The sequence below is a fragment of the Coptis chinensis genome, chromosome 9 (assembly GCF_015680905.1).
Source record: "Coptis chinensis isolate HL-2020 chromosome 9, ASM1568090v1, whole genome shotgun sequence".
Lineage (NCBI taxonomy): Eukaryota > Viridiplantae > Streptophyta > Magnoliopsida > Ranunculales > Ranunculaceae > Coptis > Coptis chinensis.
In genome coordinates this window covers 12,082,323-12,096,237 of record NC_141464.1, presented here as the reverse complement: position 1 = coordinate 12,096,237, position 13,915 = coordinate 12,082,323, and positions in this window count along the sequence as shown.

Genomic DNA, 13,915 nt, shown 5'->3' with positions numbered 1-13,915 from the left:
CGTTTTGATATCTCATCCGTTCAATTTGGAGTTAAAACGAATCGAATTTCCACGTTTGAAATTTCGGATCATTTCGGGACATAGGGGGAATTTTTGGACTTCATTTGGGCTTGGGCCAAATATTTGACCCAACCCAAAATCACGGATCCGTATACAAAACCCACGCGCGAGGCACCCACGCGTCCACCTTTCTCATTTCTTCCCCCTTAAAATCCGGATCTTGGATTCCCCCACACACCCAGCGCCAAGACTTCGGCCAATGATGAATTGACCCGCACGGCCAAAGTCCTCCAAACTGAAACCCCTTTCCTCCAGCACCATCTCCTCCACCAATCCTAGTTATTTCCACCCTCAAAAGTTCATCTACACCGCGCTATGGCAGCACGAAGGAGAATCACAGTTGAGCGAAATTTCGGAAATCTCTACAATTCAGGGATGTTTCACCCATTTTTCGATAAAGAAATTGCTAGTAGAGAGTGGGAATATCTATTGCACCGAATTCCAGCTCGATTACTCGAAGATTTAGTGTTGAAATTTTACAACAATGGAGGTTTCGGGGTGGCGAATTTTGGATTACGGGCGGATGGGTTGGAGCGTGAACTCACGCCGCTGGAGTTGATTTGAATACCGCACGATTCGATAAACTCGATAGTTCGACCCCCTGTTATTGTCGAGTATCCGACCCGAGGGATTTGATGTTTGACACGCTTCTCGAGGGAGAGTACAACATTGGCTCGAGCTGCGTGTACCAAAGATTCGCTCGGACGTAACCAATTAGCCGTCCACTCGATGGGCGGGCGCGTCATTGGAACTTCAAAGGCGTCGGCGTGAACAAGACTTTCTTGCACCTGCTATGGATCCTACGGGGAGGAAGAACACTTTACGTATGGTCCATTTCTGGGCCATATTTTACGACCCAGCGTCAAGCGGTCGACTCCTCTTCTTTGTACTTGTTACTTTCGGCTTATGTTTAACTTAGGGTTCGATCCGCTACTCCTTTCATTGAAACAAGGTCTTTCGAGAATTTTGGAATTTTTGAGACTTGTGTTTTTAGACCACTGGGACCCGGTAGCTAGAGATGACATTGAGCATGATAACGTACCTCCTCCTCCTCCTTCACCACCCGATTTGTTTTAATGAAGATACCATCGCCCGAATCAATACTCCTATGGAAGCCTTGAGGCACATGAATACTAGTATCTTGAGGATGTTTCTTCGCGGGGAAGAGATGCTTACTTCCCGAGAATGACTTCCGGCAAAGAAATGAGAAATCGCCAAGGCCGTTTCGAGAGAATGATGATGGCAAATCAGCAAAGCAATTCAAGATCGGTTACTTCGATCTATAGGCCACATTCGGACCGGTCATTTCGGCTGAAGTTAAGTCGTGGTGGCGAAGACGTAGAAACCCGGGTTCATCTTCTGCTAACCCGAAGGATTCCCAGTAGCTGTTTATTTTCCTTGGCTTAGGAATGACTATGTCATTTATTTCCCTTATGCATTGCATTTTTTATTTTTCTAGTGATACAAAAAATTATATATCGGTTGATTTCTCATAATGTTGTATTTCCAGACGGTTTGAATGAGAAATTATTTATGTTATGCACGTAGTGTACTTCCTCATATATTCCTTGATGCATGGGCCTACTCTCAAAGCCCAACAGTCAGACACCAACGGCCTGATCCAAACGATCAGATGCCCAACGGTCAGAAATCTACTTATAAATACAACTCTCCTTTTCCACTTTCACTCAACCCCTTTCTCTCATTCTTCACAAATTCTTCTTCACAAATCCTCAATTTCTTGAACATAATGAATCCAATAGAGCGATAGGAAAAGGATAACGCGAATGGGTTATCACAATATTAAGTGATAGCGGTGTTTATCATTGTTCTCACTGTCACTCATGCATAACATGATCCAGAACATCTAGATCTATGTAACCATCTCTTTGTCTTTTGTTTTGTATATTAGTATGGTGTGTTAAATAATTCTCACACATTTGTACGGGTTACGTATTAAATGGAGAAGTTCTGTATTAAATATTTGTGTATATTAGTTGTCTTTTTCTCTCTAAAAAAAATAATAATAATAATAAAAATAAAATAATAAAATAATAAAATAATAAAATAATAAAATAAAATAATAAAAAAATAAATAAAATAATAAAAAATAAATAAATAAATAAACAAACCATAACAAAGAAAGGCCATCCAAAACTCACCAAAATAATTAATGGATACACATGGTGTTCAGAGAAAATCGCGCACGCTACAAGGTACGCATAACACTTGTCACACATGCAGCTCGATTATTCTATCCATATTCTATTACTGAGTTATGATCATCATTTGTGAAATTACGTGTAAGTCTAACTACCCTGTGAAACTTTCCTCCGTATTTTCTAACATTCAACCATCTCATTAATTGTATTTGGATATCTGACATGACAAATACTTACTATGGATCCCCATTGATGATGTTCATAATCACATGGGTCATTAACTACACTTGGATTCTAGATTGGTACAGACTCATATATTGGCTATAAATCTCTTCTTTTTCAGCCATTCTTATTCAAACAATTTTCACTATCCTTCCCTCAGTAATGGATCAACCAAGAAAAATAACGTGAGAGAAAGACTACGAAAACTTTCGAAGATGGCGGTTTTCTCCTTATTTTGACACGAAATCATCATCGTCGCGGATGGGGCCTCTTCTATATCATTCAGAAATTTGGTTATTCCCAAGAATTGGTTTTGATGTTCTACCAATTTAGCGGATCGAAGATGGAAAATTCTACTTCAATGCCTATGGACAACGATTGGAATTGACTAAGGAAATGATCTCCGACATACTTCAAATCCGGTGAATACCGGGGGTCCTTTTTCAAGAGTCATCATTTGATTCGCCAAAACTTTACTACGAGCTACCGTATCTCATGACGAAGTCGGAAATACACATCACATTGTTCTTCAACGCTCTTTGAAATAGAATCAACGTGTTGTGCTCCACTGGTTCAATGTAGTAGGTACATCACACCAATCAGAAGTCACAAAGCTTTAACTTCACCTACTTTGGATTTTGCAGACTCAAAGAGATGACTTTTGTCTAATCCAACACCTCTGGAACGTAATCACCAAGAAAACAAGAAGGTCGGCACCCTACCCACTTTAGTAACGCAGATTATGATGTGTTGGGGTTATCGATAATTTCTCGGAGACACCCCTTCAAAGAGCACAAATAAAAGTACTCCAAGCAGATTACTCCGTTGGTTTTGGGACTCGATACTCGATAGAGGAGAATGAATGAGCTCAAATTGACCATTTATTTGATGAAAATGTCATCTTTGAACATTATTAATCCCATGGAAGGCATTAAACTTCTTCATCGGGGTTTGAGGGAACTACACGCTCGTCGAATATCATCATCACAACTCTTGAGGATTTCCAAGATCGTCAAGCAACGATGATGTTGAGCGAGGGAGGAGATCTTGGAAAATCATTCTCGATCCTTGCAAAATCACGCTCTCTAATGGAAAATCAAATTGTACTCTCTGCCCGAAGGGGACATTCGGATGCATTTCGGCCAACAAATAGAAGACCTAAACGATGCGGTGCAAAATATGCATCTCCAAGATCAACATAAGAATCCATGATATTACTAAGTCAATAAGTATATAATCATATATGTTATTACGTTTTTCCATCGTACGATGTATGTTGTCTTATCTTTTTGTCTTCTTTTGTATGCAATGCTTAGTAGGATTTTCATCATTTCGTTGTGACTAATATAATTTTAACATGTGCTCTGAGGGGAGGTCTATTTTCTTATATACTCATTTTTCCATCCAGTTGTCGATATCGTTACCCATTTCTTTACTTCATCCACCATGGCATCTTCATCAAACATTGCATCTTCATCATCCATGGTATCTCCCAAACTCATTCCTGAGCAATTCTTTCAGTCTATGATGGATTCCAATGCCTATGGCCATCTCTTCCATGATTACATCACAAACATTGGGTGGTCTTCTCTAATTCTTCAACCCGACCAAACTTATTCTCGAGTTTGGTGCATACTTTTATGCTAATATGGAAGACACACCAGCATTCAACCATGCGCATGGTTTTCTACTTAGACGGGTTCACAATCCGAGTTGGTGACACACCTCATATCTTTTTCGAACAACAACTTGCCTTAACTTTGGACCTTCCATACCACAAACCTCTTTGCATCTTGGCATTACATCTATCATAATTATTACCGTTCCTTTCAGTGGCAAGCGTTTCGCGACTCTTATGGTGATGGTCTTGAGATCAAACGAGAAGGAGATGGCCATGTGCCATGGCGCGACATCACCATTCCATTAGCAAGCATGACCATGAACATGGGGACTGCAATGTTATTTGTACTCCTGAACATTATGGGAGATTGGCATTTTTCTACTACCAATGAGGCTGCTTGCGTCGTATTCAGTGCACTAGCTCAGGGTCATGCATTATTTAACATTTTAGGTTGTGTTGTCTCCAACCTGAAACGAGCTCGCACTTTTCAGGATCAGTATATACTTTTACCAGTCACCGCTTGCCGGATCATGAAGACACATTTCCCACCGTTTGCCGCTACTTTTCATGACTGGTCAAGGTGGATTCCATGTGCCCACCAAAAACAGAATCATTTGCTCATTGAGGTTTCGTCAATGAAAGCGTCCCGCTCGATACCTGAGGCATGTTCGATGTTACCCAAAGGACGAAAATATGAAGACCAATTTGAGGGAATCTGGAGACAAAGAATGGGCAGAAATTTGGCAGACTATTATCTATTGGCGCGATGCTAAGGAAATGCATTTCCTTAAAGAGGACGCCAGACCTTCACACCCTACTGGATGGTAAACTTGTGCTTGCCATTGTACATATATCTAGATAAACCTCATGTTTGGTGTGCTATTGGTTGTCATGTTTCGTATGCTATTGTTTTTCATTATTTCGTGTGCTATGTATCGTGTGCTATGTTTAGTGTGCTATTGAACATTTTAGTGTTCTTTCTGAATAATATATTATGATCTCCAACCTCTCTGTTCCAACAATCTAGCCCTAATTTTGCTCACAGCTCTCAGGTACTTTCTCTTTTTATTTATTGATCCTTCGAGGACTAAGCATCATTCTGTTTGGGGGTGCTTTAAACCTGTAGCAAAAAAAATTAGGCATCTTGTAGCCTGTATATAGTTTTTATTTTAATATTAATAATTGTACTTAGTGACAAAGTCTTGTTTCCTTTTCAATGATGAAAATTGTCTAGAAATCTCACATTAGTATCCAAATTAGGATTTGTTTTTAAGAAACTTTAGATATCATTATGCAATAGTTTATACATCTTTTCATGAATATTCATGTACCGAGTATCATCGATTGTACATAGCGATAAGTTTCGGAACCAACGGTTAGTTACTTAAACTATAAATCCTGTGAGAATCTAACCAAAACCTTGACATGAGTGATTTGTGTGTGATGACCACAGGAGGAGTAGTTTTTCAATTAGAGAAATCACGCGTCTACTTACTTGATCACCACCCGAACCCTAGGTGAGAATTTAGGCCTTCTTTGGATCGACATAGCTAAAAATTCTTACATTACAAATTTTACCGCTAGTCACTCCAATCGAACCGTTCATCAAACCTTTCACTTTCACCAAAAATTCCTTACCCATTTATTAAACCAAATAAAAGAACCTACCTAAGTGATGAGTATGAGAAATAGGATGAAATGTGGAAAGAATAAAGAGAAAGACTTGTCCCAAATAAAAGTCAGTTACTTGCTTCAGGAAAGAAAAATAGAATCATATTTTTAAGCCATCTAAAAAAAAAGATATAATAATAAAAATCCATTAGAGGCTTAAGAACAAGGTTATAAAACTCAGTTAGAAGAAGGAAAGAAAACAAGGATTTCTCTAGTGTAAATATATGAAGACCCTATTCTCTCATACTCATAAATTTTGATTATCCATTTCTATTTTCTTGTACACTATCCACCTAAGCCCCCACAATACCTAATAAAGACCTCTAGCTCAATTAGGAGTAGGGTGGTGTGATAATAAGTAGTAGACGTGATTGATCGACATTGGCTCCTCTAACTGTCATTGAGATGTGAGGAAACGTGTGCCCACTGCACACTACAGTTAACAAAACATGAGTGGTAAAATTTTAAGTGGAATTGTGTTTCGACACATACCTGTGAGAACCCATTTAGGTACGCTCTCCAAGGGATCCAGAAACAACCCTGCTAGTACATTTCAATGAAAAGTTCATTGCATGAATAATCATATGTAGATGTTTTAATTATTGAATACATATTAACTTGAGTTTCAAAGAAATCAATCATCGTTCCCTGCTAAGGAGATGTATGGATATCCGAGATTAATTTAGGAAACGAGTTTACATCCTTCGAGTCGTTGTAGTATAAATGAAGTTTGTGAGTATCTTTTTCTGGAAAACTCTCATGAGGCTATAACTTCGTCCACTAGGGAATTTCTAGTGGTTTAAGGCCTTGTTGCATATGGTCAATGCAACCGCTCTCTGCTAAACGAGAATTAGTTAGGACTACACATTTTGGCCACTTATCTATTTTAGTGTCTCTTATTTGCTTGAGGACAAGCAAAGTCTTTGTTTGGGGGGTAGTGTGATAAGCACCCAAAAGTGTATTATGAAACCCCATTGAGACATATAAATTTGGTTAATTATGTGTTTAATAATCATAAAATAAATATGTTTTCATACTTTTGCAGGTATTTGCAGTAAACATGGAAATATTGGTTAAACCTGCGATAAAGCACGAGGAACGGCGTATATATGAATTCTTCCAAATCCGCACATAAGCATCAAACTTCCAAAGCTCCTACCTCTCGAACCAGGACTCCGAATGCGACAAGAGAGCTGCTCAGACAATCAGGGCGATGAACTCTACGCATAGGCGTGAAGTTGTAAAACTGCCCAAATACCGGACCGCCACTGGACTGCACATGGACCCATTAGATTAGGATGAGTCATCAATCATGGAGCATGTCAAGACAAAAATAACAAATTATTGGTGCAAAGTTGACACCTTGCATGTAATAAATTAGATTAGGTGTTAATAGTGAAAAAAAGGCAAGGTGTCACTTTGTTTTAATGTGGTGGATAAAAATGAATTAATGTGGTTTGATGATTCACGTGGGAGAAAATGAGATTTCTCTCAAATGGAGAAGAAATTAGACAAGGGTGGGGGACACTCCATTTACTCCCTTGACTTATTTTCCTTACATGGTATTATTTTAGTTCCTTAGTAAAAAAAAGGAGTTAGTTAGTTTTTAGTTTTGGTAAGAAAGCTTGTAATAGTTTTAATGGAGAAAACATTTGTTTTCTTCTAGAAAATAAAAAGCAAGTGAGTTTGATTGTTTATCTTCTTCCTCTTTTTCTCTCTTTTTGTTTTTCTAGTTGTAATTTCCTTGTCCCAAGGATCATGAGCTAACTTCCCTTTTAGGGAGTTAATCCAACTCATGTGAGGGAAAAACAATTGTTGTTGGTTTGGTAGGTTGTTAGGAAGAACAACTAGCTCTACATCCTATCCCAAAATGATAGTTGGTGTAGTGTCTAGTTAGGAATCAAAGCAATGAGCTTAGAGATAAGTCATTGCTTGGTTCCACTTACTAGCATGTATGAGCTCTTAAGTGAGCCATGCATGCTAGGGATCAAGTTTTCTTCCATTAGGGGCTCGTCTATGAGTCTAGGAAGAATCAATAAACCTTTTCAAATCAACAACTAAATGATAGTTTCACATGAGGAGGATTAGCTCTCCACCTTTTCTTAGTAATTTGTATTTTTGTATTAAGTGCATGATTTCAACCTTTAATGTTTTTCTTAATGTTTGTGTAGGAAAGAAAACCTAGCATTAGTAGTATAACCTTACTCATTAGTTCCCTAAGAGTAATAACTAATTTGTAGTTGTCCTAGATTTTAGTTGGTTCGAATCCTTACTTTAGCTTTACGAAAACGAAAATCGTGAGTAAGGAACTTTGAGTTGCTTTTGTACCAAATTAGAGATTCTAATCTCTAACGTAAGGAAAAGCTAATATCACAAGTCCTAAACTAAAGATCCTACATTCTTTTCTTCAAACTCCAAACCATTAAAACTCTAAACAATCTATGGTGAACCTCCCTTCAAAACACTTTGAAAACTCAACACAATCTACAACCTCAGGTACTCACATGTTTATCTCTAATTTCAGATCTGGATTTGGTTCACTTCCAAGAGAATTAAACCAGTACACTTCCATCAATAGTATGTCAATACCTATTAAAACTCAATGCCCACTACGACAAATCAAGTATAATTAAATAAATAAATTCTTACAAAAATAAAAAAAATTATTTCATAAAAAGAATACACATACCCTGTGTTATAAGGAATTAAAAGCTTGCAGTTGCCATGGATAGATACTAGCCAACTGCTGAATGTATCGTGTCTTACCATCATCCTTTGTAAGAGCATTAATGCTTTGAGGGTTTCCAAATGCATATTTTGCTCGAGCAATCCCATAAGAAGTATACACATGTCTAAACCATATATAAATCAATTAGATTTTATTGTATCAAACAAGAATGAATTTTAAATGGCAAACCAAGAGTTCTCACCTAATGTATGTTATCAGGCAAGAAGAAGCTAACTGTCCCATGTGACACACATCACTCAGCTCATCCATACTCACTGTTATATCGTCCATCTCATCGATAAAACGAGTTCCAACCAGTGGAACAGTTATCAATCCATTATCCCCCAACTTCTTTTCTACAGTTTGATAAAATCTTGTGAACTTATTTTCCTTATCACCATTTCTCAATGGAGCATGTTTTTCCTAACATATACGTTATCATATCATTGAGCAAGATTGATACTGTGATAGTGATCGTAGAAAAACTATACATATGTAAAATATTGTTAACACACTCACCATAACATTTTCAAGTATCACAAATTCCTTTGGCCAAGCCACAAATGAACCAACTGCATCTTTCACACATGAATGTTCACCAGATCCATTAGGTAATGGGAGAAGGGCACCACCAGACAATGTTTTTTCAATCGACACACGTACATATGCATTCGGGAGAGTCAAGCAATGCATAGATGTTGATGCCTCTGTCATTGGATAAATACTTCCTTCTACAACAACATTGTCTTTTGATCCCAAAGCCAATTTACACTTTTGGAACTATGAAAAATAAAGAAATTAAAAAAATATTAGGACTTGTTGAAACATAAACGTATGTCTTAATCTTCAATAGGCAGATACTTACCACCATCCCATTTATAGGAATAAATTTTGATGTTGCTACAATGCGTTTTTCTTTAATTGCTTTTGACTATACAATGAATACAAAGCCAAGCCAAGTTAGTAAGGAAAACAATATGCATAACAGAACAATATATACAATCACATATAGAGTCAATCTATCCTAAAATACTAGAAAACATAAGCCATATATTTTAAATAAGTACCTGAATTTTTTTCACCTTTGTTTTCAACAATGCCACGGTCTGCTTTGTTTTACTGACTTCCTTTGACTACGCATTAATTGAATAAAAGTGAAGTCAACAACTACATAGTGCTTAAAAGGCTTAGGAAACCAACATATAGAATTAAAGGTATAAAGGTACAAAGTTTGTACCTGTTAGCTACATGAATTACAATTTTGAGCTTAGGCTAACAGCCCCTGTCTATTATCACTCTTAGCACTATTGGATGCCACATTTTCTACTAGTGTGGAGTTGAGCATTCCTACGTGTTTCTTAAGCAACTCACTCAATGTTTCATCTATTGGTGAGTTAACCAATCCTTGTTGTTTAAGCAACTCTATCATTGATTTCCTTAATGTCACAATGTGATCATCTTTTTCTATCAACTGTGCCTCCAATTTCTTAGTATATTCCTTATGTGATCTATGATTAGGGAGATTAAAGTATGTAGTTGGAGTACATTACATGCAACCCGCCCTAACTCGGTCACTATGCTTAGGGGTTCCCAATGCCAAAGTAAGAATATCTTCACTACCTTCTGTTACCAACTTTCCTTCCTTTTCATAATGTTTTAGTACTTCCTGTAAGATAATAGAATGAGAAACTCATTAAGTACCTTCCCACGAATTAGAAGTGTTTTCAATAAAATTTGGAACTTATGATTTTTTCAGCTATCTCCTTACTGGCATCATTTGAATATTCACCCTTTTTGTCTTGTTGTGCTAGTAGCCACATGACATGTCTATCTTTAGGATCAATCGATACTCCCGCTGCTTTCTATTATCATCACAAGTCAAAGAACTCAAATAATGTTAGAATATATAATACAATTTCAGAGACTAAAATATTAGATCTATCTACATGTTGTCATGATGTCTATGGAATGGGAGAACTCTAAACATCATTTGCACTTGGAACTGTTTTAGGAACAAGCCTGAAAATGCATTTTTTCTAGTCTTTCTTCAAGGGAACGAGTCGAGTAGGAACAAGATTTTATCAATGCACACTCACCCTGTTGGCAGTCATCAGACTTGTGCACATTCACCTTAAGTAGACCATACTCAAGTCCTAGGCAATTAAAAAAAATATACAACAAAATATTAAGGTACTCGAATCCACCCTAGACCGTTGTAGATTATCCTGGTTCAATTGATTTAAAGTTCTCTTTTAATTACAAGTAGCACGAGGAAAAGGTGACCCTAGCTTACTCGATGATGTGAACGTTGAGCTCTTATATAAATCTATATATTGGTTTGATTGAATTTCAGCAAACGAGACTATAAACTCCTATCAAAAGTTGTCTTCTTACAACACGTCTTCTTTCAAGTTTACGTAAATGATAAAATCAATGCTTTGATAATAATGGAATATTTATCTAACTATTAACTAGTCAAGTCATGAAATTTTACATGCAAAATATAATTAATGAAAGTATTCTACTAAAATCAATATGAAAACAATCAAGTTTAATCGTTAAGTTGGAGAACATTTAACCAATTCAACAGTATAAATCTATGCAAGTCTACGGCTTCATCTAAGCCTTAACTTAGAATTTAGCTAGACATAATATATAGAACAACAAAAAGAGAAAGAAAATGAATCCCTTAACAAAACCGAAAGCTTGATGTGATGTCCTATCCTCTACTCTCGTCTATTCTAACAATGCAATGGCTCTAGCTCCTATCGTAAACCTCCAAAGATATCACCTGTTTTAGTGCACGTGAGGTCCTCTTCCAATTCTCTCCTCTCTTCTCTCTCTCTCTTTCTTCCTATTCTCTGTTTTTGGCTTATGTTCTGGAGAGACCCTTTTCTTTTGGTATCCCTTTTGTTTATATATAGAGTCTCCTTTAGGGCATGCACGAGTTGGGATTCGGGCACCTCTTCCTAATTTGCCTCATTACCGCATGGCTCCTTCTGAGCATGCCAAATTGCAGAGGCAAGTTTCTAAGTTATTGGTTAAGGGATTCATTCGCGATAGTATGTCTCCTTGTGCTGTGCCAGCTTGACTCACTCCTAAAAAAGATGGGAGTTGGAGGATGTGTGTTGATCGCAGGGCTATTAACAAGATTACTGTGAAATATCGATTTCCTATTCCACACCTTGAGGGTATCCTAGATTCCTTACATGGTGCTAAGGTGTTTTCTACACTTGATTTGAGATCTGGATTTCATCATATTCGGATCCGCCTTTGAGATGAATGGAAAATTGCCTTTAAAATGAAGGATGGTTTATATGAGTGGTTGGTCATGCCTTTCGGTCTTTCTAATGCTCCTTCTACTTTCATGTGTCTTATGACTCAAGTTTTGAGGCCTTATTTGAACAAGTTTTGTGTTGTTTACTTTGATGATATTCTGATATACAGTTCTTCTGAGTCTGAACATCTACAACATATTGAGCTTTGATCAACTCCCAAATGTGCATTTTATTACCCTTACATTACTTCATTACAGCCCTTCTTACGCATAATGAAAAGACAACTCATAGCTTTTATTGCCTTTTTCATATTACAAAGAAATTCAGACCACTTATCATAAAAGCTGCGTCTTAGCATCAAAAAAAGCCTTATTTACACTTATTATGAAGGCTCGAAGCTGCTATGAAAAAGTGCTAAAAAGTCAAAGGTTAAAGGTCAAAGGTCAAAGACTCCGAACCAGAGAGCTGAAAGTCAAGTCCTTAACTCAGAAAACCAAAGATAGATGTCCTTGACACAAAAGAAGGCTTTCTCTAAAACCTATCTTTATCAAGAAGAAAAGGAAAAAGGAAAAAGCAAAAGCATAAAGCAAACTTGGTGAGGTGTCTCAAATGTAATGGGAGAGGGAAAATCAAACTTTTGTGAAAGTAGGGGTATAAGAACTCAAAAGTAAGATGAGAGAATGCACCTAGACTTATTCTAGTGTCATGTAGGATTTATTTTCAAGTTATTTATATTGGGGTATAAGAACTCAAAAGTAGGATGAAAGAATGTACCTAGACTTATTCTAGTGTCATGTAGGATTTATTTTCTAGTCATTTACATTCAAGTCATTTACTTTTTGTTCTTCATTTTCAATCTTGTTATTTCTTCAAGTTTTTGTTATTCATTTAATCAAAAGTTCTTTCTTTAAGTTTGTTCTTCATTTCAATCTTGTTATTTCTTTCAGTGTTTGTGCTTTCAAACAACCTTCCAATCAACTAGTTTTTTCTAAGGTTCTTCATACAACTACAGTTAGTAAACAAGTCCTAAAGCAAAATAAGTCTACCTTCCATCCTTCTAAAACTCCCTTTCATCTAAGTTCTAAATAATCTATAGTGAACCTCAATCAATATCTTTTGAAGACTCCTCTACCTACAAATTCAAATGGTGTCGCCATCATGGATTGAAGGAACAAAGATGTTTGGTTGAGCATCTAAGGAGGGAAGCATCACTCTCACCCTTTCATTTCTTGTTTTTCTAATTTTCGTTGATATATTTTGTTATTTTTCATTACTGATCTACTTTTTTGCAAATCCAGGTTCGAGATCTACATCTTTGGAGAGAGTGAAAGTCAAATTTGGAGGAGGACAAGTTTAACTTGGCCGACATCCACCACGCGACAGCGGACGATCCCCCTTGCCGAGGCTGACGCCTTGACCACCTCCACACTATTGTCTAATTTTTCTACAGTTCACTCATTTTCAGTGTGTAGTTGTACTATGAAACTCGGATTTTGTAATAGAGTAGTATAAATCAGTGAACTTTGTTGTAATAGATAGAGATAAAAAAAAAAAAAAACGGAAAAAAATAGAAAACAATGAGTTTTTTATTAGTTATTTAGATTAATGTGAGTGGAATACTTTGTTGAAGTTGTGCAACTTACCAAGATTTAGAGTTTTTATTGCCTTGGGAAGTTCAAATGCGTGAGGCAAGTCGTGAATCATATGCTCGCATACTTTGAATCAACATGGTAATCAACACTTTAATTATGTTTAGTTCTAGTTAATCTAGGTAATCTATCTAATTTAGTTAATCTAGTAGTTTTAGTATTAGTGTTATTTTACTTTTATATTTTGGGCCCTTGAAGGCAAAATTGTTTAATTATCAAAAACCCGGATTGTGGGCTTTTTAAGTGAACTTTTTTTGTAACTTAAAATAGGAAACGCTCGAATGGTTAGGCTTGATTCTCAGATCACGAGCTAACCAACGTCACCTTCTCCTCAAACAACGTGTAAGCACGGCTTGAGAGGTAAATTATAAACCTCCTTGAAGCCCATGTAAGAGGATACCATGTGTGTTCAAGAATGCTTACGTGATTTGTTGAAATTTAATTTCCGCACTGCAATTTACATTCACGCATAAGGCTGAACCCGAGTCACATAACAACCATTGGGAAGTCATTCCCCAATGTAG